The 14,819-nt window shown below is 38.2% G+C and overlaps 1 protein-coding gene across 1 annotated transcript in view; it reads right to left on the bottom strand.

The window, feature by feature from the left end:
* Positions 1 to 7,190: 7,190 nt before the first annotated feature.
* Positions 7,191 to 14,819, bottom strand: part of LOC147446826 (uncharacterized) — a 58,190-nt gene continuing 50,561 nt past the window's right edge. Inside the window, exon 4 of the mRNA XM_086524189.1 lies at positions 7,191 to 7,417. The gene's annotated coding sequence lies outside the window, so the exon portion shown is untranslated. The remainder of the gene's footprint in view (positions 7,418 to 14,819) is intronic.

Raw genomic sequence — 14,819 nt, forward strand, 5'->3', positions numbered from 1 at the left:
TCTAGCCATGACTTAGACCTACACACTTTCCTCTCCCACCCATAGTGTGGGCTCTCCATTGCATCTCTCATCACCACAATATTGTTGGTCCCATAGGTCATATTGACCTCCGAGGAAGATAATAATCTCTCTCTCTCTCTCTCTCTCTCTCTCTCTCTCTCTCTCTCTCTCTCTCTCTCTCTCTCTCTCTCTCTCTCTCTCTCTCTCTCTCTCTCTCTCTCTCTCTCTGTCATAACAATCAATATCTAATTCTCCTAAATGATTTTCTCATATTAAACTGATCATTTAATGTGGGGAAGGCCAGGGGAGAAAAAGCTAGAATATTGGTTAAGCTAGCAGACCGGCCACAGTAGGGATCCAAAGGGGGGGCCATCTGCAAAAGAGCCATGTACAACAATGGGCTAAAAAGACCCTAAGGTTCAGCCCATTAAGACTTCCAAAATGCTAAGGTTCCAAAATTCAAAGGTTGTGTCCAAAAGGTCAACCCTAGGGAAAATTGGATGCTTAGTGTGTGTACAAAAGTCTTCTTCAAAGCCTACAAAGGAGGGGGCGAGCCCATTTAGTAAGGGATGAGAGAGAAAGCCACACAAACACACACAGGCTCCCTTTACACAAAGGGAATTAGGGACACATGTCAGCTCCCTAGGACAGATGCCCACAAGGGGTGCCCAATTCCTATTGGAAGACCCTTGAAGTGGACCAATGAGAATGAAGCTAGAGTAAATCTAGTTTAATTAATTTAAAAACATTTAATAAAAGAAACCAATGAGAATTAAGTCTCCTAGAAGACTATTGGGCAGTCTCCCAAGGGGTCCAATGAGCATTCAGGAGCCCAATGGCTTGCTTGATTCCTATTGGCCAGGAGGCAAAGGGGTCCAATGAGAGTTTAGTTTAATTATTTAATTACCTAAAGCTCTCACAAAAGGGGAAAGGGGGACACATGTCAGAAGGCTATCACTTATGCTGCTTAACACCCATTGGCTTGACTTGGGAAGGTCCAATGAGGCAAAAGCCAGACCAATTTAGCAAGAAGGGCTCGCCCAAGAGAGAGGGGGGGCTGATTTTTGCTTGGTATTGACACACACACACACTCACACTTGACCATGTGTGAAGAAAGAATACTCTATCTCCTCCCAAGCTTTAATGGAGAGCTCATCACCTACTCCAAGCTTGTGAGATAGAAGCCTACATCAACACTCTCTTGGCATGTGGATGCAAATCCAACCAAGAGCCAAGATTCAATGCATGCTCATCTTTTCTACCAAGCTAATTACTAAGCTAAGCTATGCTAATATGAGTGATTATGTGAGGAGATGTACATCTTTCTTGTAAGATCCTCCTTCTTCCTCTCAATCTACTCTCATACCCTGCTAGCTCTCACCATCTTCGAAGGTGTGTGAGGTCTTGGGTCTGAGAATGGGGATAATTCAAGTTGTGTTTGATTAAGTGTTTTGCTTAGTGCATGAAGCTTCCATCTTCATTGCACCAGTTAGTCTTGAAGGAACACAAAGAATTGTATTGTACAATGTCTCTCTTGATGGGAGAAACCATAATACAAAGCCTTTTGGAGGGGGGACCGGCTCCATGCAAATCCGGTCCTCAACTGTTGTCAATAGCTTAATTTCTCTCTCTTTTGAAAGTATTGTTGATGCTATCTAACTAGGTGTTATGCTTTTTGTTGCTCTCTCCACCCAAGCTCTCTTGTAATTCTCATTAGGAATCTATTCTAATGAAATGCCCACTATGTTCATGCTAATTTCCGCTACACATAAGTTATTAGGCCATTAAATGTTACATTGGTATCAGAGCTCAAGGTTTCTCTTTTCTTGCTCAAGAAGGGAGGTCCTCAAGCTAGCTACAAATGGTTGGTATTATTAATTGCCTGTGAGTAAGTAGAATAGGGATTTTTCAGCCTTGCAGTGTGCCGGCCTTCGTCCAGCTAACGGGGCATCACCGTCGAGAGCCATGGTCTTAATAGTGGAGTCCTACGGGGCTTGCCTACGGCTTAACCACTATTGAGCTATTAGAAGCTTGACAGGAGCCGGTGCTGTTTTGGTGTCGAAAGACCCTCTCTTCTATTCCTTGCAATTAATGGTATTCGAGCCGCGGGTACAGTAGCTTGAGTGCTTTTTCTAAAGGGGTAAAGAGGAGTAGCAACTAGGGCTTGAAGTGCCAAAGTACACCTAAAACGTTTACACCTAAAAGTTGTTAGAATGGCTGACAATAGTAAAGAGAGTGAAATTAATGTTGATAACTTTGATTTTGCTCATGAGCAAGCTACTAATGATGCTTCAATGCTTGTTAACTATCTTGTTTCTAGGCTTCAACAAGCCATGGGCAATCCATCTCTCCAAAGTGAAGTGCAACGGCAGCTCCGTGCTCACGGGATTCTCCAAGCTAATCACGGGATGAGAGAGAAAGCCACACACACACACACACACACACACACAGGATCCCTTTACACAAAGGGAATTAGGGACACATGTCAGCTCCCTAGGCCAGATGCCCACAAGGGGTGCCCAATTCCTATTGGAAGACCCTTGAAGTGGACCAATGAGAATTAAGCTAGAGTAAATCTAGTTTAATTAATTTAAAAACATTTAATAAAAGAAACCAATGAGAATTAATTTCCCTAGAAGACTATTGGGCAGTCTCCCAAGGGGTCCAATGAGCATTCAGGAGCCCAATGGCTTGCCTGATTCCTATTGGCCGGGAGGCAAAGGGGTCCAATGAGAGTTTAGTTTAATTATTTAATTACCTAAAGCTCTCACAAAAGGGGAAAGGGGGACACATGTCAGAAGGCTATCACTTATGCTGCTTAACACCCATTGGCTTGACTTGGGGAGGTCCAATGAGGCAAAAGCCAGACCAATTTAGCAGGAAGGGCTCGCCCAAGAGAGAGGGGGGGCTGATTTTTGCTTGGTATTGACACACACACACACTCACACTTGACCATGTGTGAAGAAAGAATACTCTATCTCCTCCCAAGCTTTAATGGAGAGCTCATCACCTACTCCAAGCTTGTGAGATAGAAGCCTACATCAACACTCTCTTGGCATGTGGATGCAAATCCAACCAAGAGCCAAGATTCAATGCATGCTCATCTTTTCTACCAAGCTAATTACTAAGCTAAGCTATGCTAATATGAGTGATTATGTGAGGAGATGTACATCTTTCTTGTAAGATCCTCCTTCTTCCTCTCAATCTACTCTCATACCCTGCTAGCTCTCACCATCTTCGAAGGTGTGTGAGGTCTTGGGTCTGAGAATGGGGATAATTCAAGTTGTGTTTGATTAAGTGTTTTGCTTAGTGCATGAAGCTTCCATCTTCATTGCACCAGCTAGTCTTGAAGGAACACAAAGAATTGTATTGTACAATGTCTCTCTTGATGGGAGAAACCATAATACAAAGCCTTTTGGAGGGGGGACCGGCTCCATGCAAATCCGGTCCTCAACCGTTGTCAATAGCTTAATTTCTCTCTCTTTTGAAAGTATTGTTGATGCTATCTAACTAGGTGTTATGCTTTTTTTTGCTCTCTCCACCCAAGCTCTCTTGTAATTCTCATTAGGAATCTATTCTAATGAAATGCCCACTATGTTCATGCTAATTTCCGCTACACATAAGTTATTAGGCCATTAAATGTTACATTGGTATCAGAGCTCAAGGTTTCTCTTTTCTTGCTCAAGAAGGGAGGTCCTCAAGCTAGCTACAAATGGTTGGTATTATTAATTGCCTGTGAGTAAGTAGAATAGGGATTTTTCAGCCTTGCAGTGCGCCGGCCTTCGTCCAGTTAACGGGGCATCACCGTCGAGAGCCATGGTCTTAATAGTGGAGTCCTACGGGGCTTGCCTACGGCTTAACCACTATTGAGCTATTAGAAGCTTGACAGGAGCCGGTGCTGTTTTGGTGTCGAAAGACCCTCTCTTCTATTCCTTGCAATTAATGGTATTCGAGCCGCGGGTACAGTAGCTTGAGTGCTTTTTCTAAAGGGGTAAAGAGGAGTAGCAACTAGGGCTTGAAGTGCCAAAGTACACCTAAAACGTTTACACCTAAAAGTTGTTAGAATGGCTGACAATAGTAAAGAGAGTGAAATTAATGTTGATAACTTTGATTTTGCTCATGAGCAAGCTACTAATGATGCTTCAATGCTTGTTAACTATCTTGTTTCTAGGCTTCAACAAGCCATGGGCAATCCATCTCTCCAAAGTGAAGTGCAACGGCAGCTCCGTGCTCACGGGATTCTCCAAGCTAATCACGGGATGAGAGAGAAAGCCACACACACACACACACACACACACACAGGATCCCTTTACACAAAGGGAATTAGGGACACATGTCAGCTCCCTAGGCCAGATGCCCACAAGGGGTGCCCAATTCCTATTGGAAGACCCTTGAAGTGGACCAATGAGAATTAAGCTAGAGTAAATCTAGTTTAATTAATTTAAAAACATTTAATAAAAGAAACCAATGAGAATTAATTTCCCTAGAAGACTATTGGGCAGTCTCCCAAGGGGTCCAATGAGCATTCAGGAGCCCAATGGCTTGCCTGATTCCTATTGGCCGGGAGGCAAAGGGGTCCAATGAGAGTTTAGTTTAATTATTTAATTACCTAAAGCTCTCACAAAAGGGGAAAGGGGGACACATGTCAGAAGGCTATCACTTATGCTGCTTAACACCCATTGGCTTGACTTGGGGAGGTCCAATGAGGCAAAAGCCAGACCAATTTAGCAGGAAGGGCTCGCCCAAGAGAGAGGGGGGGCTGATTTTTGCTTGGTATTGACACACACACACACTCACACTTGACCATGTGTGAAGAAAGAATACTCTATCTCCTCCCAAGCTTTAATGGAGAGCTCATCACCTACTCCAAGCTTGTGAGATAGAAGCCTACATCAACACTCTCTTGGCATGTGGATGCAAATCCAACCAAGAGCCAAGATTCAATGCATGCTCATCTTTTCTACCAAGCTAATTACTAAGCTAAGCTATGCTAATATGAGTGATTATGTGAGGAGATGTACATCTTTCTTGTAAGATACTCCTTCTTCATCTCAATCTACTCTCATACCCTGCTAGCTCTCACCATCTTCGAAGGTGTGTGAGGTCTTGGGTCTGAGAATGGGGATAATTCAAGTTGTGTTTGATTAAGTGTTTTGCTTAGTGCATGAAGCTTCCATCTTCATTGCACCAGCTAGTCTTGAAGGAACACAAAGAATTGTATTGTACAATGTCTCTCTTGATGGGAGAAACCATAATACAAAGCCTTTTGGAGGGGGGACCGGCTCCATGCAAATCCGGTCCTCAACCGTTGTCAATAGCTTAATTTCTCTCTCTTTTGAAAGTATTGTTGATGCTATCTAACTAGGTGTTATGCTTTTTTTTGCTCTCTCCACCCAAGCACTCTTGTAATTCTCATTAGGAATCTATTCTAATGAAATGCCCACTATGTTCATGCTAATTTCCGCTACACATAAGTTATTAGGCCATTAAATGTTACATTGGTATCAGAGCTCAAGGTTTCTCTTTTCTTGCTCAAGAAGGGAGGTCCTCAAGCTAGCTACAAATGGTTGGTATTATTAATTGCCTGTGAGTAAGTAGAATAGGGATTTTTCAGCCTTGCAGTGCGCCGGCCTTCGTCCAGTTAACGGGGCATCACCGTCGAGAGCCATGGTCTTAATAGTGGAGTCCTACGGGGCTTGCCTACGGCTTAACCACTATTGAGCTATTAGAAGCTTGACAGGAGCCGGTGCTGTTTTGGTGTCGAAAGACCCTCTCTTCTATTCCTTGCAATTAATGGTATTCGAGCCGCGGGTACAGTAGCTTGAGTGCTTTTTCTAAAGGGGTAAAGAGGAGTAGCAACTAGGGCTTGAAGTGCCAAAGTACACCTAAAACGTTTACACCTAAAAGTTGTTAGAATGGCTGACAATAGTAAAGAGAGTGAAATTAATGTTGATAACTTTGATTTTGCTCATGAGCAAGCTACTAATGATGCTTCAATGCTTGTTAACTATCTTGTTTCTAGGCTTCAACAAGCCATGGGCAATCCATCTCTCCAAAGTGAAGTGCAACGGTAGCTCCGTGCTCACGGGATTCTCCAAGCTAATCACGAGATGAGAGAGAAAGCCACACACACACACACACACACACACAGGATCCCTTTACACAAAGGGAATTAGGGACACATGTCAGCTCCCTAGGCCAGATGCCCACAAGGGGTGCCCAATTCCTATTGGAAGACCCTTGAAGTGGACCAATGAGAATTAAGCTAGAGTAAATCTAGTTTAATTAATTTAAAAACATTTAATAAAAGAAACCAATGAGAATTAATTCCCCTAGAAGACTATTGGGCAGTCTCCCAAGGGGTCCAATGAGCATTCAGGAGCCCAATGGCTTGCCTGATTCCTATTGGCCAGGAGGCAAAGGGGTCCAATGAGAGTTTAGTTTAATTATTTAATTACCTAAAGCTCTCACAAAAGGGGAAAGGGGGACACATGTCAGAAGGCTATCACTTATGCTGCTTAACACCCATTGGCTTGACTTGGGGAGGTCCAATGAGGCAAAAGCCAGACCAATTTAGTAGGAAGGGATCGCCCAAGAGAGAGGGGGGGCTGATTTTTTCTTGGTATTGACACACACACACACACTCACACTTGACCATGTGTGAAGAAAGAATACTCTATCTCCTCCCAAGCTTTAATGGAGAGCTCATCACCTACTCCAAGCTTGTGAGATAGAAGCCTACATCAACACTCTCTTGGCATGTGGATGCAAATCCAACCAAGAGCCAAGCTTCAATGCATGCTCATCTTCTCTACCAAGATAATTACTAAGCTAAGCTATGCTAATATGAGTGATTATGTGAGGAGATGTACATCTTTCTCGTAAGATACTCCTTCTTCCTCTCAATCTACTCTCATACCCTACTAGCTCTCACACATAGACCATTTCCTTTGATTTCTAACAAAAAAGTTGAATAAATTACAAGGATTTTCTCATGCAATTACTACCTGTTATCACTGACTTTGGTGTTTCTAAATCTTAGCATGGAGGCTAGCTAAGCATGAAAAGCACAGGAACAAAAGCAACATCAATCTTTTTCTTCGACTTAACAAGGGAAAAATATGATGCATTAACACTTTGCCAAACTATCATGCAAATGATAACAAGAGTAGAAGTGTACAAATTTCCAGTAATAAAGCCAACATTCACTTAATCAAACATGAATAAGTTTTTTTTTTTTTTGTGAACAACCAATCCTAATAAATTTCCTTCCACAAATTACAACATGTCAAATCTCAAAATTCCTTCTTGTCACTCTTAAAATACTATGTCAGCTTCTCAGAACCATTGAGCCTTGGTACTAGTGTGATAGCATCAGCATGTCATACCTTTGAGGGGCACCCTTGAGCTTTTGTACCTAAACCCATTAGGCTAAAGTATCTCTCTCTCTCTCTCTCTCTCTCTCTCTCTCTCTCTCTCTCTCTCTCTCTCTCTCACACACACACACACACACACACACACACACACACACACACACACACACACACACACATTAAATGCTAAATGTGCATACATACCCACTACATATCTATACATACATTGTGTAGATTTGACGTATATAAGCATATTTGCACAACCACATATACAAACAAATCCAAAATAAATAATATAATTTTTTTCTTAATTTAGGGTCAATTAACTAAAACTAATTTAGACTTAAATGGTTCTAAAAAGATTCTTGATGCTCGTAATTGTTATGCGTTCTTTATTATTACATCAACACTTTTTCCATTTTTTATTATTTAAATTTAAGATTTAAGTATAAATATATGATTCAATACTTAATTTAGGATTATCTATAGGTTTTAGGATTACAATAAGTTTTATGTTTAGAATTTAGGTTTCAAGTTAAATTTTACTTTTTAGATTTTTAATTTTACATTTCTTATCTACGTTTTATATTTAAATTAGCATATACATAGGCGGTCCAGGACTAGACTCTAGTTTCAAATTTGAGTATACAATTTAAGCTACACAAACTACATGCTTAATTATGTTGTAGGCCTCATACATATGCATATACGCTTTTACTTTAAGCTTTGGGTTTTCATATATGTATGAGGTTTATGTTTAGATTTATGTATTTACGTTTAGATAAAGATGTAGCTTTAAGTTTATATTTTGAATTTTTTGGTTCAGGCTTCTAGTTTGAGATTAGGTTTATATTTATGATTTGCTTTTTCAATTAATGTTTAAACTAGATTTTTGATTTAAAGCTTGCATTTTTCAATTTTGGTTTAGGTCGTAGCTTTAGATCGAGGTTAATGGTTTAGAGTTAAGTACTTTATGGATTAAGTTGTAGGTTTTCATTTTTTAAGGTTAGGTTTATCATTTAGCATTAAGCTTTGGATCTAGATTTTTGGTTTAAGCTTATTTTTTAGTTGTAGGTTTATTTCTAAGTTTACAGTTTAAGCTTGGGGTTATGATTTGGGTTGTATAAATATATATATATGTTTAAGGTCACAATGAAGCTGCACATTTTATTTTTGTTTTAAGCTATATGTTTAGGTCTAAGGTTACGATTTAGGTTTAGAAATTATAGGTCTGCGTTTAGGTTCTAAGTTTGTGATTATTTTTTATGCTTGGATTGTAGGTTTTAGGTTTATGGTTTATGCTTAGGTTTAGATTTGCAATTTAAATTCAAGTTATAGGTTTGTGTTTAGCTTTAGAATTTTGGTTTAGTTTTAAGTTTATGATTTAGGCCTATGTTTAGGGTAACGGTTGTTATTTTAGTTTTAAATTGTAAGTTTAGGTTTAAATTAGTATTATAGACTTAACATTGAATTATAGGCTGAAGTTTAGGTTTAGGTTAGTTTAATTATAATTTTACGATTCTGGTTGTAGGTTTAGGGTTATGTTTAAACTGTAGGTTTTTTTCTAAGCTTACGGTTCAGGTTTAAGTTGTAAGTTTGTGCTTTTTATTAATTAGGGTTATGATTTTGGTTTAGATTTAGATTGTAGATTTAGTTATAAGTTTACAATTTAGGTTGTAAGTTTAAGTTATAGATCTATATTAGGTTTACAATCTAAGCTTAGGTTTTTTATTTGCATTTTTGAGTTTATGGTTTGAGTTGCATAAGCTATTGTGGTTTTTGAATTTTTTATTTTAAGTTCGATTTAGGTTTAGGGTTATAGTTTACAAGTTATGTTGAAGGTTAGGTTTTGAATTTAATACTAGGCTTGTAAGAACCACATAATTGGTTGAAACCTTAAAAACGGCTCAACTTAGAATTCTAATCAATGAGACAAACTTCTGTATATGACATCAAAACCTTAGGAACCTTCTTACATATTGGAAAACTATAATACGTCAATTGCACTTCACTACGTGGCTTGGAGGACTAAGCAATGTAGATAACATTTGAATATAGGTAAGGAAATGTTTTTAATTATCGACGAATTTTCCAAGTACCTACTGAACAATGATCTGATTACTTTTAAAAGAGACTAAAAAGATATTGCTCGTCCCACAAAGTAGTTGTTGAAAATAGCCATGAAAAGACACCTTTAGACCTTCATTTAGCTTTTTGTATTTTCTATCAGCTAATATTGAGTGTTGGGTGTAATTACCTAAGAGCTTTTTCTATTTGGAGAACTTACCTAGGCCTAGATAATTATTTACAAAAGTCTCTAAAGGCCAAAAAATGGCTATTTTGTTCAAGACTAGCGTTAGGCTATGGTCATGTGAGGGCTCAATTATCCATTTGGCTAACTGAGGCTATTTTGTTTATGGTTTTAGTTAGCATTTTTTTTTAAAGTGAGGTTTACCTTTAGATTTAGGGTTTTTTATTGTTATTTTTGTTTAAGTGTATGATTTAAGATTTTTGTTTTTTTGGTTTTGATTTAGGTTATAGATCAAGGTTTATTGTTTAGGTTTAGATTATAGGTCTAGGTTTATGGTTTAGGTTACAACTTAGACTTATTTTTTAGGCCTGGGATTCTTAGTTTAGGTTATAATTTGCATTTTACATCAAAGTTTGAGATTAACTTAATGCCAAGGCTTGTGTCCACAAGCATTATGAGTAGTGACGATAGTATGGGGTTGTGTGATTGAGATGCCTATCTCTCGGCTAGGATTTACATGTCCTTGTAATCAATGCAAATTGGTTGTTCATTGAACATGTCCACAAATATGGTTCATTCAATTCAAAAACTATAGAATGATCTATTGGCAATTACAATTGATTTTTAGGTGTGAACGATAGTGGTAAAACATAGAAGAATATGAATTCACTAGTGTACATTTAAAATTAGTTAGTTGGTTTCAAATTCACAACTATACATTGCCGGAGAGTGGAACTCTAGGGTTGACCATGTGAATGATATGCTTTGGTAGACACTTGACGATGAACGTCTAATAGGGATTGTGATAGTGAGTCTAGATGTGGAAAAGAAAAAGAGTATGGACTTGGAGACAAAGATCAACCAATTCGACATGCTTCACAACCCAACGATGCAAAAGAGGCTCACCTGATGCGATGATGCAAAGTAAGAGAGAGAAACTACAAGACATGTCTATATAAGAGGAGAACAACCATCAATGTGCTATCTCAAAGATCTTGAGATATTTCCATTATTTACGAGTCTCAAATGATTGGAGGATGCACCATGGAAAGGTCCCATCACTAGGTGAATCAAGGATGGAAGGGGAATATGAGTATTTTCATGGTTGTAGTTCCAAGGTAAATCTTCAATCTCCAATGTATGTCGTGGTTTTTCTATTGACACTTATTTTTGTGTTTTTTCCTCGTACAGGTCATACACGGTTCATTTTTGTGTTTTCTTTGAGTACAAGTAATACATGGTTCATTTTTCTGACGACCCTGAATATATCACATTGTGTCAAATACTTAATATTTGTGCAAATACTTACAAAATCTTTACATTAAAAAATGAAGATAAAAATGTAGAGGTAATCCCAAAAGAAAACTGAGAGAAATGTACAAAGGAGGTAACTAAGAAAGAGGAAAACGCAAAGAAAACATAGCAAAAAATAAAAAGGTAGCAATGAATGAGCTAGAAAACATAGTGGAAAAGATAGAGGACCTCTTCTATGATTGTGAGGATGTCTCTTTGCGAGGAGATCTCTTCATGATATAGGCATTTATGTTGAGTTATGCCAAGATAAGAGGGAGGATTCTTAACGTTCCACTTAAATTTTGACATCAGATTACCAACGTCTATGGAGGGCGTCGGTATATGTGTAGGTAAATTTGGATGGAGACCAAGTTTTAAAATAATTTCATTTTCAATTTTCCGACACGTATACCGGCACTCATACCAGCACGTACATTGATGAAAATAGCGGCGCGTATACTAGCGCATGTACCAGTGCACATATCGGCACCTGTACTGGTGAACTCTGCAAAAATAGAACCACGGGTATTTCCTGCGCATTTTCCTTCTTTCTTCTCTTCGTCTCTTGCTCTCCTCCTTCTCACTTGCTGCAGATATACTGCCTCACAACTTGTCGGAGGTGAAATTTTCACTCGTAGGCTACTTCGGCCCATCAGCAAGGTGAGCTTCTTTTCAAGTTTCCTTGTAGATTTGTGTACTTTTGTGTTTGTGTGTGTGTGTGTGTTTTTGAAGGTTTGAGGACATTTTTCCAAACTATTTCTTGCTCAAATAGGCCGCGGGTGAGTGCTCTAACATTCTTTTTTGTTGCATACACACATACACATTCAAATAAAATTGCACACGAAACAATATATACACGCTATATACGATGCACACATATATTTTCAATTTAAAAAATACAAAAATGTTATTTTATCAGTAATATCAATAAGAAACATCATTAGCTAAGCAAGAAAACTACAATTTATCATCAAAAGAAAGATTTCTTTTAATTTATGTTGTTTTATAATTAGTTTTGTTTTTTTGTGTAAATAAACTTATAAATTTAAAAAGTATATTGTTATTTTTGTAATTGTGACTTATCGTAGGCTATTCTCTTAATTAGGTTTAGTCCTGTAACACTAACCGTTTAGGTAATAAGTGGTTTCATCGCTTAGGAACTGGTCCGCAGCTAGATCGATGAATGTTAGCTACTTAATTAGAGTGTGTTGCTGCTTACGTATTGAACTGTTTACCCAATTTCGCTTAGTCTTACACCACGGCTCGTCTAGTTTTGTTATTTAGTAACTTAGAAACTTAGGGCTAGGCGTGTAGGTTTAACCGGTATCAAAACGGTTTATTAGGGCTTGTTGCTTATAGGTAACCGCTAAGATATTTAGTCTCTTACCTCTCAGGAGGGACTACTCCGTATGTAGGCCGTTGAAGGCAACACGCTTAGCGCTAGCCGCTTAGTGTTAGCGGCTCAGTGTTGGCGGCAAAAGAACTTCGACAAACAAAGTAAACTAACGTAATTGGATTTCAATAGCACACACAGACTACAAAAATAAAATAAAAAATAAAAAACAGACCTATGTCAAACCCAAATATATAGGCATTGACCAATAAAGACAAAATTATTACCAAGTGGTCCTGATCTCCGTGCACCTCTAGACCGAGGTGTGCAGAGATCAGGCATGGCTAGAGAATGTGATGCAGGTAGAGCTAGCAGCAAATGGTAGAAAAAATACAAATGGACTAAAGAAATGCAACAGTTTTAAGAAGCGACTTGTGTACTTCCAAAACTTAAACGGAATATGAGTATTTTCATGGTTGTAGTTCTAAGGTAAATCTTCAATCTCCAATGTATGTCGTGGTTTTTCTATTGACACTTTTTCTTGTGTTTTTTCCTAGTACAAGTCAGTCAGAGACGATTCATTTATATTAACACTCATTTTTGTGTTTTCTTTGAGTACAAGTAATACATGGTTCATTTTTTTGACGACCCTGACTATATCACATTGTGTCAAATACTTAGTATTTGTGCAAATACTTACAAAATCTTTACATTCATTATCTCATGCAGACTTTCTCCCTTTATCGATTGATTTTCTTTCCAAGGACTTCATAACCAAGGTGGTGGTATTTCATTGATGTAGGCCCCCAAAGTGTACAATTATGTGAGGGCTACAATATCCCAAACTAGAAAAAAATAAATTAAAAAATGAAGATAAAAATGTAGAGGTAATCGGAGAAGAAAACTAAAAGAAATGTACAAAGGATGTAATTAAGAAAGAGGAAAACGCAAAGAAAACATAGCAAAAAATACAAAGGTAGCAATGAATGAGCTAAAAAACATAGTGGAAAAGGCAGAGGACCTCTTCTATGATTGTGAGGATGTCTCTTTGCGAGGAGATCTCTTCATGATATAGGCATTTATGTTGAGTTATGCCAAGATAAGAGGGAGGATTCTTGAAGTTCCACTTAAAATTTGATGTCAGATTACCAACGTCAATGGAGGGCGTCAGTATATGTGTAGGTAAATTTGGATGGAGATCAAGTTTTAAAATAATTTTATTATCAATTCTCCAACGCATATACCACGCTCATACCAGCATGTACATTGATGAAAATACCGGCACGTATACTAGCGCATGTACCAACGCACATATCGGCACCTATACTGGTGAACTCTACAAAAAAAGAACCACGGGTATTTCCTGCGCATTTTCCTTCTTTTTACTCTCTTGCTCTCCTCCTCCTCACTTGCTGCAAATATACTACCTCACAACTTGTCGGAGGTGAAATTTTCACTCGTAGGCTACTCCGGCCCATCAACAAGGTGAGCTTCTTTTCAATTTTCCTTGTAGATTTGTGCACTTTTGTGTGTGTGTGTGTGTGTGTGTGTTTGCGGCTTTGAGGACGTTTTTCCAACTGTTTGTTGCTCACATAGGCCGTAGGTGACTGCTCTAACATTCTTTTTTGTTGCATACACACATACACATTCAAATAAAAATGCACACGAAACAATATATACACACTATATAGGATGCACACACATATTTTCAATTTAAAAAATACAAAAATGTTATTTTATAAGTAATATCAATTAGAAACCATCATTAGCTAAGAAAGATAACTACAATTTATCATTAAAAGAAAGATTGATTTTAAATATATGTTGGTTTATAATTAGTTTTGTTTTTTTGTGGAAATAAACTTAGAAATTTAAAAAGTATATTTTTATTTTTGTAATTGTGACTTATCGTAGGCTATTCTCTTAATTAGGTTTAGTCCTGTAACACTAACCGTTTAGGGTGGTTTCATCGCTTAGGAACTGGTCCGCAGCTAGATCGATGAATGTTAGCTACTTAATTAGAGTGTGTTGCTGCTTACGTATTGAACTGTTTACCCAAGTTCGCTTAGTCTTACACCGCGGCTCGTCTAGTTTTGTTATTTAGTAACTTAGAAACTTAGGGCTAGGCGTGTAGGTTTAACCGGTATCAAAACGGTTTATTAGGGCTTGTTGCTTATAGGTAACCGCTAAGATATTTAGTCTCTTACCTCTCAGGAGGGACTACTCCGTATGTAGGCCGTTGAAGGCAACACGCTTAGCGCTAGCCGCTTAGTGTTAGCGGCTCAGTGTTGGCGGCAAAAGAACTTCGACAAACAAAGTAAACTAACGTAATTGGATTTCAATAGCACACACAGACTACAAAAATAAAATAAAAAATAAAAAACAGACCTATGTCAAACCCAAATATATAGGCATTGACCAATAAAGACAAAATTATTACCTGGTGGTCCTGATCTCCGTGCACCTCTAGACCGAGGTGTGCAAAGATCAGGCATGGCTAGAGAATGTGATGCAGGTAGAGCTAGCAGCAAATGGTAGAAAAAACACAAATGGACTAAAGAAACGTAAC

This window comes from Adiantum capillus-veneris, chromosome 11 (genome assembly GCF_014529385.1).
Source record: "Adiantum capillus-veneris isolate H3 chromosome 11, ASM1452938v2, whole genome shotgun sequence".
Taxonomy (NCBI): domain Eukaryota; kingdom Viridiplantae; phylum Streptophyta; class Polypodiopsida; order Polypodiales; family Pteridaceae; genus Adiantum; species Adiantum capillus-veneris.